Source organism: Anolis sagrei, chromosome 4 (genome assembly GCF_037176765.1).
Source record: "Anolis sagrei isolate rAnoSag1 chromosome 4, rAnoSag1.mat, whole genome shotgun sequence".
Taxonomy (NCBI): Eukaryota; Metazoa; Chordata; class Lepidosauria; order Squamata; family Dactyloidae; genus Anolis; species Anolis sagrei.
In genome coordinates, this window is record NC_090024.1 from 80,902,564 (window position 1) to 80,916,576 (window position 14,013).

Consider the following 14,013-nt stretch of genomic DNA (forward strand, 5'->3'; position numbering starts at 1 on the left):
TGTAGACTTTATTTCATGGCCTTCAGAAAGTAAATGGCCTTAGGGTTCATCTACACTGTAGAATTAATGCAGTTTGACACCATTTGAACTGCCATGGCTCATTGCTTTAGCATCCTGAGAGCCATGACAGTTAAAGTGATGCCAGAGTGTATTAATTCTATAGTCTATTCTAGATGCACCCCAAGCCTTGTTTTCCCTGCTGTAAAAAGATGTTCTGTCTGGAAGAGATGGCAAAGCAAGCAAAAGCATCACTATGTGTGTACCACTTGTTATTTTACATTGAAAATCCACAGTTTCCATCTCTTTTACAGAAATATTTTTTAAAATGTGTTCGGAAAACAATGCACATTCTGCATGTGAAAACTGTTTCATTGTCTTTTGTCCATTCGAAGCAAATGTCCCTTTCAGGTTTTCTGGGAGTCTTTTATTTTTTTGAATTCCATGCTCACCACCATCCCCTGCCCTTTATTTTTGCAGAGCTTGCGTTGTTAAACAAAACATGGAGTCATACTATTTATTCAAATCTCGGAAGGTAATTGTCCTTGTCGCGGTATAGTTTACATACAAATAATGTAATTTCATGAGAGAGGAGCGTTAGTGTCATCACATTTGATTTGCTTGGAATGGATCCAAAGGACAAGAGTTTAAAAAGCACAGATAATCAGGGCGGGCTGTCTGTATAGGGGACCTCATTATAAAGATGTTGGCTATTGTCGGTAGGGGGGCGACTGGGAGATAATACTCTAACAATCTTGCTCCTGTCTGCTAGAAGTCAGTAATGAAATCCTTGTTGACTCTCATTATATTGCAATCTGGGCCACTTCCTAAATGTGAACTAAGATGGAGGGGGGCTCCTGCCAATTTCTTACAGAAAACATACTGGAAATACGGAGTGAGTTATGGGGGATTTTCTTTCTTGCATTGAGTTAAGAAGGAAAATTGGATGTCTGGAAAAGGGTGGCTTACTGAAAAGGCAGTGCCACAGCCTCGAAGCAAAATGTACCCTGTCAATAATCCGTACTTGAAATCCCGAAGCATTTTTCTGTAGAATTTTACTTTATTTTTCCAGATAGTCTTGAAAATGGAGTGGAGAGAATGTCCATTGTATTTATGAAAAATGAAACCCATTGGAGTTGTGCATGCCTAATGCAAGCATGCAGAGATGGAAAAATTACTTTAAAAAGGCCATATAAAGCCTTAATTTAAAATTATTTTTTTTAGAAAACTGGCACAAATTCCTGATATGTTTAAAGTATAAAGGGGGAACCCCTCAACACCGAAACAGAATATTTTCTTAAAATTGTAGAGTTTAAAGGAAATCTTGGAATTAGCTTCTTGCATATTTTTCTGTTCTTATTGGCAAATAAGGAGGATGGAGGTTCAGCCCTTTTCTACACATTAATTCTCAAATTTTTAACCTTTTTGGGGGGCTTGTTAGCATAAGCAGCTGTTGGGATAATTAATTAAAATTAATGTGTTGGCTGATATTTTTATTTAGACCACTACATTCTCACCATTTCCCATTCATGTTGGGAAATTGCTTGAAGACAGAAACAAATCCAAATTTGAAAGAAATTTGGGGGGAAATAAAATTTTATTAGTAGTTATTGATTGGGTCTTATTCCTGTAAAAATAAAGTGATTCAGTAAACAATAGGACAAATATTATTTGAATTATGGTTAGCAATTTTATTGTGTCAGAAGAAAATTGAGAATACAGTTATAATGTATAGAAATACCACAAACAAAGTTAAAAACTTAGCATTGTACTAAATGTCCTTTGACCAGAAGATGGCCACTTGGAGTGCCTCTGGTGTCGCTGTGAGAAGGTCAGGTTGCATTGTAGTAGGTGGTCTGTGGTTTGCTCTTCTCCGCACTCACATGCTGTGGACTCCACTTTGTAGCCCCATTTTTAAGGTTAGCTCTATATCTTGTGGTGCCAGAGTGCAGCCTGTTCAGCACCTTCCAGATCACCCAATCTTTTGTGTGCTCAGGGGTGAGTTTCTCATCTGTTATCAGCCACTGATTGAGGTTCCGGGTTTTAGTCTGCCACTTTTGGACTCTCACTTGCTGAGGTGTTCCTGCGAGTATCTCTGTAGATCTTAGGAAGCTATTTCTTGATTTAAGGTGTGCTGGCTGATGTCCAAACAGAGAATGGGTTGGAGATGTCAATGCCTTGGTCCTTTCATTATGAAATAATGTAATAATAAAACTTTATTTATATACCGCTCTATCTCTCCAGGGGGATTCAGAGTGGTTTCCAAGTAACATCATCAATACATATAGAATAAACAACATAACTATAAGATTAACAAAACAATATAAGCATTTTTTTTTTGCCATAACACATATATATTAAAAGTAATACTGCCTGTTCAAGGCAATTTAAAAGGCCAGGCCGAGATTACTGCAAGCTCAAAAATTCTAGGGGGCCCGGGAATTAAGTGCAGTGCTATAGCAGGGCCTCTATGGCTGTTTATTTCCAGGGCCTATTAGAGGAAGTGACCTGGGTAATTGGTAGGAAGAATAAGGCCATATTCAACAATGTCTAGGGCTGAGCTAGAACTAGTCATTCCCAAAGTAGTCATTCTCATTACATGCTGCTACTTCCCAACGGATGTCAGGTGGTGCAATACCAGCGAAACAGTATAATTTCTCCAGTGATGTAGGGTGTAGACATCCTGTGATAATGTGGCATGTCTCATTAAGAGCCACATCCATTGCTTTTATGTGGTGAGATTTATTGCACACTGGGCAATGGACAGTTTATAGACTATATGTGTATAACAAAATAGATTTATAGAGGAACATTTGTGCTTCCCTACATGTTTTACTCCAAAGGAACAATAGCAACATCAGCTTAAAAAAAATCTGAAAAGACAGGTGTATTTTTCAATTTTTGTAATACTTTTCAGATAATTTATGTGTAAGAAAACACAAATTTGTTTTTCTCTACATTGTGAAAGAATACTGGATTCCTGTTCATTAATTCCAGTCAAAGTAGTCCCATTGAACAACTGTTGAAAATGAATACACTTGATTCAGTGGGTCTTCTCTAGTTCAAGTTATTTAACGAATTTAGACCAATTGTAAAGTAGTATCTGAGTTTAGGTTTTATATATGACACTTTGACATGCTTGTAGTTAATTTTTTAAAATAATACTTGAGCACTCAAAAAATCTAGCTATACAACCAATAAGTATCTTTCTGGATCCAATATCACTATCTGTGAAAGCAGATGAGAAGAATGTGTCTAAAACAATCCTGATCTAACTCTTAATCACCAGTTGATAGCACTTTTGATCAAGAATGAGAAATTTAACCTTTGAACACCCTTCCTTCGTCTAGTTACAATCATCTCTGTTTCTTACATAGTTGTATGTGTTTTAAGATATGGTTAATAGGCATTATAGTATAAAGTAAAAAAGAGTCTTTAAAAAAAAACATACACACATTGATTTTTATCTACATTTGGTAGGTTTTGCCCCCTAGCGGTTAAATGTTTCTGTGCAGCCTTGCGCAAAACTGATGGCACGCTGCCCAGTGAAATATGCGTTTAATCAAGGCGCATGCCAGAGCTAGGCTATCAGTGATTCTCTCACTCCCCTAACTAGCATATGCATTGGGTTTGGTTTTCTAGTAATGCCACATGGGCTGTATGTCTTGTTGCTGTGTGCATTGGAACAAGTTGTAAGCTTTGCACCGATAATGAAGCAAAGGCCCTTTGAGGCCCTTGTGAGGTAGTAAATCAGGCTTCAGAGAAGATGCAATATTGTTTTTAATTAAATCTGTGCCTAACCTGACCATATACTATAGTGTTAAGTGAAAATAGTTAAGTGGAGAAGTGCTATACCCCAATCTATTCAGGAATAGTTTAAAGATATCGTCATTCGTTTTGAGTGGACATGTGGGAATGCAATAGTGTCAGCAGCATTATTTGGGTAGTACAGGTGGTAATACTAGCTTTTATTGTGTTGTTGGAGGCTCATTTACGCAACATGGTTGTGAGCATGTAAGATAAGTACAATTGGCCCTCTGCATTTGATTTCGGCACATTAGATTATTTACAGATTTGATTAGAATGCCATTTCTGGAAATCTAGTTCCTTCACAATTCTACCATCAACCTAAAAATTCCTAGAGAGGTGTTGTCTTCGGTGAAAAAATCACATGCTTTTAAAGTTCAATTAATTTCTGTTTAAAAATAATGAAAATATAGAAAAAAGAACAATATAAAAAGTTTTTTTGTAATTTATAAGAGTAAAACTACTACATCTAACACAACTAGATATAAAACCATCACCCTAACCCAGTGATTCTCAACCTTCCTAATGCCGTGACTCCTTAATGCATTTCCTCATGTTGTAATGACCCCTAACCATAAAATAATTTTCATTGCTACTTCATAACTGTAATTTTGCTACTGTTACGAATCATAATACAAATATCTGATATACAGGATGTATTTTCATTCACCAGACCAAATTTGGCAAAAATACTCAATATGCCTAAATTTTGAATACTGGTAGGGTGGGGGGTTTGATTTTGACATTTGAGAGTTGTAGTTGCTGGGATTTATAGTTCATCTACAATCAAAGAGCACTCTGAATTCCACCAACGATTGAATTGAACCAAACTTGGCACACTGAACTCCCATGACCAATAGAAAATACTGAAAGAGTTTGGTGGGCATTCACCTTGAGTTTTGGAGTTGTACTTCACCTACATCCAGAGAGCACTGTGGACTCAAACAATGATGGATCTGGACCAAACTTGGCACAGATACTCAATATGTCCTAATGTGAACACTGGAGGAGTTTGGGGAAAATAGACCTTGACATTTGGGAGTTGTAGTTGCTGGGATTTACAGTTCACCTACAATCAAAGAGCATTCTGAACCCCACCGACGATAGAATTGTGTCAAATTTCCCACACAGAACCCCCATGACCAACAGAAAATACTGTGTGTTTCTGATGGTCTTTGGCGATCCCTCGGACACCCCCCTCGCGACCCCCTCAGGGGTCCCGACCCCAAGGTTAAGAAATACTAACCTAACCTAAAACACACCTACACTAATTGACACATACTCAACTACTAAAAATATTCTGCAGACCTCACACTTATTGTCTGTTAATTTTTTATCCTGTTATCCTACTCCCTTTAGATAAAACTATATAGCCACACTTGTGCTTTTAATAATATTTCTCTATGTTTTAATCCAATGATTGAAATTTGCCTTCATTGTTGCTGTAAAATAATTATAAGTCCCAATCACTTAAAGTTGGTCAAAAATTTCTCCCTAATCAGCACTGTCTTTTTGTTCATCTCATCTAGTTTACAGATCTTCATCAGTCCTTCTTCTTGTGTTGGGATGACTAGTTCTTTCCCATCTCTAATTTTTAGACTGAGTTTGTGGTCCTAAATCCCAAAAGGAGTGAACTGTCTCACCTGAAAACCTCCAGAGATCCCAGTGTTTCAAAACCAGAAACTTCTGGCCAGTTTTGTTTGTTTTGTTTTGTCTTTTTGGCACTATGTCTAGTGCCTTCCTAAGGTACAGAATATCAGCATCTAGATCCATCCTAGGGCACATATACAGTGACCACATAAATGAATTGAAGGCATTTGAAAAACACGATGTTCAAGTGATGCGTAAGGAACATGTGCAGGAACATTCTTTTGAAGTTTTAAACCAGGATAAGCAAAATTGATTAATACTCCAAAATATACCCCATAATGCTTATCAGACGTGAGTAGGTGTACATTACATCACATGGTGAAACTGATTAAGGGAGGAGCACTCTGGCATATTGATGTGAAGGGAGTTGGGGAAAAAAAACCCTGAATACTCCACTGCTTTGAAACCATAGATACTGAGGACCCCCAACCTTGATCTGGTTCCTGCACTTTATGTGTGATCAGTTGCATGTTCACTTCAGTCCTGCTTCTGCTATTTATTTCTGTATTTCTTGGTCTGTGTTGATGTTCTCAAATCACCTACCCAAGTTTAAGCATATACTCCACAAAAGACAGGTTGCTGGATTGTGATCTGGGACAAATTCTCCACAGTAGCTCCTCTAATGGGTGGTATTAGTATCACATTGGAGAGTCTACAGTTCAAGTGTTTACATGCAAGCAAACTGAAAAACGTCTGTTCAAGCTAAAAGGCAAGGTGGTGATGTGATACGTAGTGATTTACACCTACATAGATAAGAGCAAAGATTTCCCTGTTTCTCCCTCTTAGATGTTTCTGTTTATCCTATGGCAGCTTGCCTAGAGTGAGTTATTACTAACTGTGGTTGAATGGCTGAGTCAGGTGCAATGATGCGGATATGTCACTCTTGGATCATTCGATTTCCTTCATTTCCTTGTGGCTTAATATTGTCCACTGTAGAACATCTTTCTATCCCAGATATCAAAGTACTTTATGAACTGTTAAAACTCACCACAAACCCTATAGGGATTAGATATGTAGCAGAGGGATTGTCCTGTCAAATCTTCAAATGTCATCATCTGCAGCAGTACTAGTACGGTACTTAGAAAATATTCAAAGCCAAATACTTTTCTACAGTCAAAATAATGATTGTGAATCTTCCTCAGGGGCAACTTGTCTTTGTAGTTTAACAAAGGACGCTCTCCATGACACTTTAAAAACCTACTGCATAAACTATAAAGTGGCTTAATCCTGTTCAAGTCTGTATGTGGAATTGTTGACATGGAATATAATGAATTAGAAATAATGGGTGTTTAAATAGTGAAGTATATTTATTTGGCACGCACTGGATGTATAATCCTACCCAATATGCTCATGCTACTTTTGAGTATCATCACCACCGACCTTTCATGTATTTTTCTTTCTTTCTTTCTTTCTTTCTTTCAAATTATTATTTATTGCTTTAGAAATACATTTCTTTTTCACAAATACTCTCTTAATGTCCAACTTTGTTCACTATTGGCCATCCTAGGTAAGACTGCTGGAAGTTGCAGCAGTTCAATAACAAAAATATCCCTCTTCTGATCTAGTCCATTTTATTAAGTTACTAGCCTTCCCCTGCCACGCGTTGCTGTGGCCCAGTCTGTGTATATGTGTTTTGTGTGTATATAAATGTATATATGTGGTTTTGTGCATGCATTGTAATGTATTTTTTATTTTTTTGGCCTTTTAAGTCTCTCCCGCTGTGTTTTTAAGAGCGATGGTCACTCGTTGGCCTGATAGGTGTATTGTGCCCAAATTTGGTGTCAATTCGCCCAGTGGTTTTAGAGTTATGTTAATTCCACAAATGAACATTACATTTTTATTTATATAAATAAAAATATCATCCCTGGAACATAAATAGACAAGTTACAAGATAGTAAACAATAATGATTTTCTTACATCAAGAGCTGGGAGAAGTCCCATATCCAAAGTGAAGCACTAAAAGGAATCACAGTCAGTTCTTCTCTGAGTAGTTTCAAGTTTTTTTCCAGCTACATTAAAAATGCTTTATTAGCATTAAGATATTTTACTTATTTATTAAATAGGCTACAAATAAAGCAGAACTCTGGAGCATTTAGGTAAATGCATTTCCCCCCAGATAATGATTCATGATATAAAAAATAGCAAGACCATTGAATCACAAACCAAATGATTTGTGAGCATAGGTTCAAAACTTGTCCTTCTTACATTGTATGGAAAGCACAGTGAATTAATTGAAAGTTATTTTTAAGTAGTTTTGTATCAGATTTCGGAGCAGAAGGAGCATCAGAGCTGCAGTGGATTACCTATTATAGTTGATCTACAGAGCAATATCTGAGCCTAGTCAAGGGTCTGCTGTTGTAGAAACTGTTGCAGTTTCCCAGTGGTGTAAATGTGTGATCTGATTTTTATGCTGCTTTTTTGTCGTGTTGTGTTTCTTGGGTAATTTTGAATGCAGTGGTGCTGTTTTATTTAGAGTTGTACAGAGTTCTGCTTGATAAACTTGATTTGAGGCTGCCTGACTTCTTCATGTGTTAGCCTTCATGGCATACAGTGCCCATTTTTCTAGCTGAAGGACAGATTAAAGAAAAACAGACTATTTATTTTGTATGTATCTACTTTGCCATGTGAATTCTGGTACAGAAAAGAATATGGATTATGAAACAAAGAATTATTAGGATTCATTTCAATTTGTGTCTCCAGAGGTTCCAAATATAAAACCTGGTGCTGGGTTTTCTTGGTCTCTAGTGTTGGTTTTCTTGCCAGTGTTGGACTCTAAATTTTAAATCAGTTCAGGCTCACAGAAAGAGAAGAAACATATGCAGGAAAACAAAGGCCCTTACTGTTCATCTATGGCACAGCTCAGTTGTCACCTAATGTACTCAGTTCCTTTGCAACCGTGTCTTCTTGTCATTTCTGAAAGTGTCATCTATGATGTGATAGTTTGACTTCTTGAATATGCAGTCCCATGAAAGCAGGTCCATGTGGTGAACTATTCATAAAAAATAGCTCCATGAAATAGGTTATGATTACCAAAAGTCCTACAAATCACAAAATTATTTTGGAAATTAACATTATGAGAGGAGCTCAATGAGATGTTTGCCTTGACCAGAATCTAGTGGTGCATTTCTGGGAGTGGAAGCAGCTTCCATAAGCAGAAAATATTTGGTTTTTTGTTTGTTTGTTTGTTGCCTGCCTCTCCCTGTGAATTGAGGTATTGAGAACAACAGTAAGTAAGGCAATGCATATAAAATATATAAAACAAATACATATTAAAATCATTCATAAATACTTCAAAATCATAATTTAAAAATAATCCAGATAAGCCTGTTGGGACTGGCCTTTTTACTGTTAACTCAAGCACTATCTTGTCTGGCTGACCAGTCATTCCACTGTCTGAAAGTGGCCAAAGAAAATATCCACTGTCTGAAAGTGGCCAAAGAAAATATCCTCTAGGTAACTGCCAATCTAACTGGGCTGCTGAAGTAAACATCTTCCAGAGTATCCGAGTGTATGGGGACGATTATATGAAAGATAACTGGGTCCCAAACTAAGTAGGGCTTTAAAGGTAATAACCCAGTGGTTCTCAACCTGTGGCTCCCCAGGTGTTTTGGCCTACAACTCCCAGAAATCCCAGCCAGTTTACCAGCTGTTAGGATTTCTGGGAGTTGAAGGCCAAAACATCTGGTGAGCCACAGGTTGAGAACCACTGCAATAACCAATGCTTTGTACTTTGTCCAAAAACTAACTGGCATCCTGAGGAGTTATTTTATTATTGGTAATACGGTAACTCCTAGATGGTAGTGGTAACCAATCGGGATGTCATGGTTTCAATTTATTGATGTTTCCTAATATGGTGGTACATAGGTAGTCCAATGTACACAACATTGCAGAAGTCTAGCCTCGAAGTTGCGACTACCATCTTTGGGTTCTCCTGTTCTAAGAAGGGTGCAACTGGCGGAACAGCCAAAATTGATCAAAGCACTCCTGACTTGACTTATCTATCTGACATTTAGAGTAATGGTTCCAGGCTGCCAACACAGTCCTTTACGGTAAGCGTAACTCCGTCCAGTACTGGTTGATAGACCTCCAAATCCGGGTCAGTTACTTCAACAGTTTGGATTCAGTTTCACCCAGTCCATCATCATCATCATCATATTCATCATTATGATGCTTATTTATACTCTTCTTTCTCTCTCTACAAAAGAGATTCAAAACAGTTTACAGTAAAACCAAACAAAATACAATTTAAAACCTAAAAAGATGCAAATATTATAATAGAATTAAATATTAATAGTATTAAAAAGTTAAAATCTTTAAAAACTTATTATCTCTTGTTCAGAGGAGACACACTAACCATAGCTGAAGGCATAAAGTGTGTTTGGTGCCATTGGCATGCTGATTGCATCCTACCCCATGTGCTCATGTTCTCTTTTCCTGCCTGCAGCTTCCTGTCTGCTCTAGAAAGTGCTTGGGAACAGTGCTGCAAAAGATCGCAGTAAGGAGAGGAAAAGAAAGAAGGCCCTGATGATATATCAGTATTGTCTTGGATTTAGACCAGGCATGAGCAACCTTTGGCCTTCCAGGTGTTTTGGACTTCAACTCCCACAATACCTAACAGCTAGTACGCTGGCTGGAATTTCTGGGGGTTGAAATCCAAAACATCTGGAGAGTTGAAATTTGCCCATGCCTGATCTAGACCCTGACTTGTCAGCAGAACCCAGCATATTTTAACAGTTGGCACCATTCTTAACTCAAACCTCTAAAACAGATGTGGGAATTATGTGATTTTTCGAATGTTGGACTGAAGGCCCAGCATACCTTACATTGACTATGTTAGCTAATCTCACTGGGAATTGCACTTCTAACATTTGGAGGACCAAATGTTAGAACCTAAAAGAACTGTCCTCAGAGAGCCTAAAAGAATAGCTCATGTGTTGTTTTAAAAAAAATGGAATGGTGAGTATCAGTACATGATCCAGATATGCTCTGCTTGTAACTCTTGACCTTACTTACTAGTTGTTTATGACAACCTGAAATGGTCTAGATAAGTCTCATGTTTTGGCTGCCTTCCTAGCTCTGTAAGAAACAGGATTGGGAAGTGTCTGGTGGGATGCAATGTATGGCTGGTTGGCTGCCTTCACAGCTTGGATGGGTCACAGTTTGGCCATGCAGCAAGCCTGTCTTAATCATCAGATAATCATAGAGCTGGAAAGTATCTTCTAATCCTCTGCCTCCTCGGCAAAGAGCAGGCCATCTGTAGCTCCCACGTGCAACTCCTACTTCCATAAACTAGGCTGAAAAAGAGGGCAGAGTCGAGGACATATCTGAACTCACTAGTCTTCAAATATGCTATAAGGATTTGAATGTGAATAACTTGATGTTCTGCTATGTTCTCTCTTTCTGAATTTGCAATGTTGTACTTGGGTGGGGGAAGTATAGCTGTAGGCTGTATTTCAGAGGAAGGAACTGACAAACCACTTCTAAGTATTGCTTGCATAAGAAAACTCTATGAAATTTGTGGGGTCGTCAGAAGTAAGCAGGCAGTTTCAAAGCATATGCACACAAAGAAGAATAGCATTCGGCATCAGGACTATCCACCACCACCCACGACTAAGTCTGGTCTGCCAGCCTCTTTAGTTCCGACTTACTGAGTGTGGTTTCTAGTTATGGCCTAAAGCTTCCACAAAAAACTTAAACCCTTAACACATCTCTGTTTGTAAATGAAACACTGAAAGTAGAGTATAATCTTTCATGTTTTCATCTCATGGATGTCCCTTAGCAAAGGAGACCCCTATCCAAAACATGGACATAAAGGGTGCAGTTCTGTTTCATCAGCTGTGTTTTAGTTGTAGATATCTACAATGTGTTTAATGGTCAGAGAATTTTTAATTTTGACTAAAACCATAGGGTTCATTTGTCTTCTCTTTTGTGCAATACTGTAGAATAATGACAATAGTTTTGAAACTATTTATTCGATAACAATTTTCTGATTGTCCCTAGAAAACTGAAAAAAATTATTTCCTCATTACAGTCATTCCTGCATTGTCGCAGTGTTTCTCAAACTCTGCTCCTCCAGGTATTTTGGCCTTCAGCTCCCAGAAATCTTAGCCAGCTTACCAGCTGTTAAGATTGTAAGATATGAAGTCTAAAACACCTGGAGGAGCAGAGTCTGAGAAACACTGGTCTGGAGAACTGACTACTGGTACACTAGAAACAAGTGTAGCATTCTCTGAATCCAATTCTGGATTCTGGAAAACTCAGTAGAGAATGTGTGAATCTAATTCAAAACCAATTTAAACTAAAAAAAAAAAAAAAGACAGTCTTGCGTGGTTTCACTTCTTTCTATCCCACTCTCATAATTATGTAGATATGCTGAATACCCAGGCATTTATTATCTCTCATTACTGCATCTAAAAAAGTGAATTTATATCCAGGAAAGCTCATGCAAAAATAAAAATCAGCCGATCTCGAAGGTGCTGTTGCATTCCTTTTTTCCTCTCCTCTTGCCTTCTTTCTTTCTCTCAATTTTTTAAAGAATATTAATTCCTGGAGAAACAGAATAGAAAAAGAGAGTCCTGCAAAGTGAACATTTAAATGTAGACTTTGCCAGTACAGTACAATAAATCAGGCTTTTTCAAGAATATAAACTCACCTCACATATAAGTCGAGGGCAGTTTGGGGGTCAAAATTATTATTTTTCATATGACATGTGGAGAAGGGAAAGCACCAATATCATCTCAGGACCAGCTGTCCCAAGCAGCCACCATGATTTTCCCATCTAGGCACTTATATAATATCAGGATTGGTGCAATAACGGACAAAGCGCCTCTTTTAGATTCTCCTGGAATAAATTATGCTTTCACCTTTCACCACACTACTCAAAGAAAAGGGTAGTTCCTTTTTGATAAGGGTTAAGATAAACAGTATTTCCATGGACCCGTGGATTTTTTTTTTTAGTCAACTTTTTAACTAAAATTTCTAGACTTATATATGAGTACATAGGGAACTTTGTTCCCTGTCCTTGTTGTGTGATCTTCTATTTTCCCCACAATAATCAATATGCCGAGTGAGTCCATTCAGTAGATTCAGTCCACTATGGGCTGTTTGGAAGACCATCCTCACCCCTTCCTTTGTATTATTATTTGTATTTTGGGAAACTTTTGGCTTTTCTTCAACCTGCTGCTGCCCCTACAGAAGGAGAGGTACCTAATAAACTGTGAATGATACAATCAAAGATTTGGAAAAGGTCAAGAAAAGGTTTTCCTTCAGGCCCTTAAATAAAAAATGAAAGTGCACAACAGTAATTGGTAGCATTATTTCCAGTTGCTGGTAAACACAATTTGTGAAAATAGGTGAGATTTTATGCCAAATGATAATTATGAAAATGACTGCTAAAAGCAGGCCAGATTTAGCCTGATGATAGAATAATAGCAAATCTTGTTGAGCCCGTTTTTCTGTAGGTGGTTAAGAAGCTGCACAGGGAAACCATTTTATAGTTAATCTGTGTTTTCACATTGAAAAGGGGAGAACATACAATGAAACTGAGTCATAGAAAGGAGGAAACACTTTTTTCAACCAGCATTATTTTTATCAACGGTCAAATATTAGCATGAAGACTGTGGTTTTAAAAAACGTTCTGGATCTCAGGATGCTTTAAGGCAAATGACCAGACTGAAGGTTTTGGATTAATATCAATGTTTTATTTTGGGTTTTTTGTTTGTTTTGGAATATGTGTGCAGTGAAATATCTTTGCAACCAGAATTATAATATCCTCTTTCTGCTTTTACTATATGTCATAGTTTAAGATGAATGGGCGGGCCTCAGCATATGTAATATCAGTCTATTATCTTGTCAAAATAAATTAGTTTGACCAATTGTTTTTAAAAATAATGTAATGTTTATGAATTAGAACTTTTCAGTGCCTGCCTGCATTTGCGAATTCTCCTATTTCCTGTATTAATTGTTTTGTCAATATTTCCTAGTGTACTTACTTTCAGTGACTAATGACTTACATTACTTTGGCTCTGTACATTTTTCCTTAATTAACTTCAACTTTTCCCACTTGTTCTTTCACTGATTACAAAATGTGCCACTTTTGTGACTCATTGATCTGGCGACCACCTGCTTAGAACTAGCTTTAGTTCCATAGATCAATATACATTGTTGAAAACCAGGGTAATTAAGTGATTTTCCTCATTATTATAATTATTATGTAGTTATCCAGACAACTATTTTATTTTCCAAGAAAGGTCAAGATAGTCTTAAAGTTTGTATAAAATGATAGTTCTTGCTCTTTCTGTTTCAGTTCTAAAATAAATTTCAGCTATATCAGTTATAGTGAATGCAGTGCAAAAAAGAGCATGCCTTTTTTGAGATAGCCATATAAGTATGTGAGAGGAAGTCATAGGGAAGAGGGAGCAAGCTTGTTTTCTGGCGCCCTGGAGACTAGGACACAGAACTGTGGCTTCAAACTACAAAAAAGGAGATTCCATCTGAACATTAGGAAGAACTTCCTGACTGTGAAAGCTGTTCAGCAGTGGAACTTTCTGCCCCAGAATG

General features: G+C 37.4%; 1 protein-coding gene across 1 annotated transcript in view; it reads left to right on the forward strand.

The window, feature by feature from the left end:
• The window catches only part of JARID2 (jumonji and AT-rich interaction domain containing 2), a 257,357-nt gene that overhangs the window by 167,473 nt on the left and 75,871 nt on the right, over positions 1-14,013 (forward strand). The window lies entirely within an intron of this gene.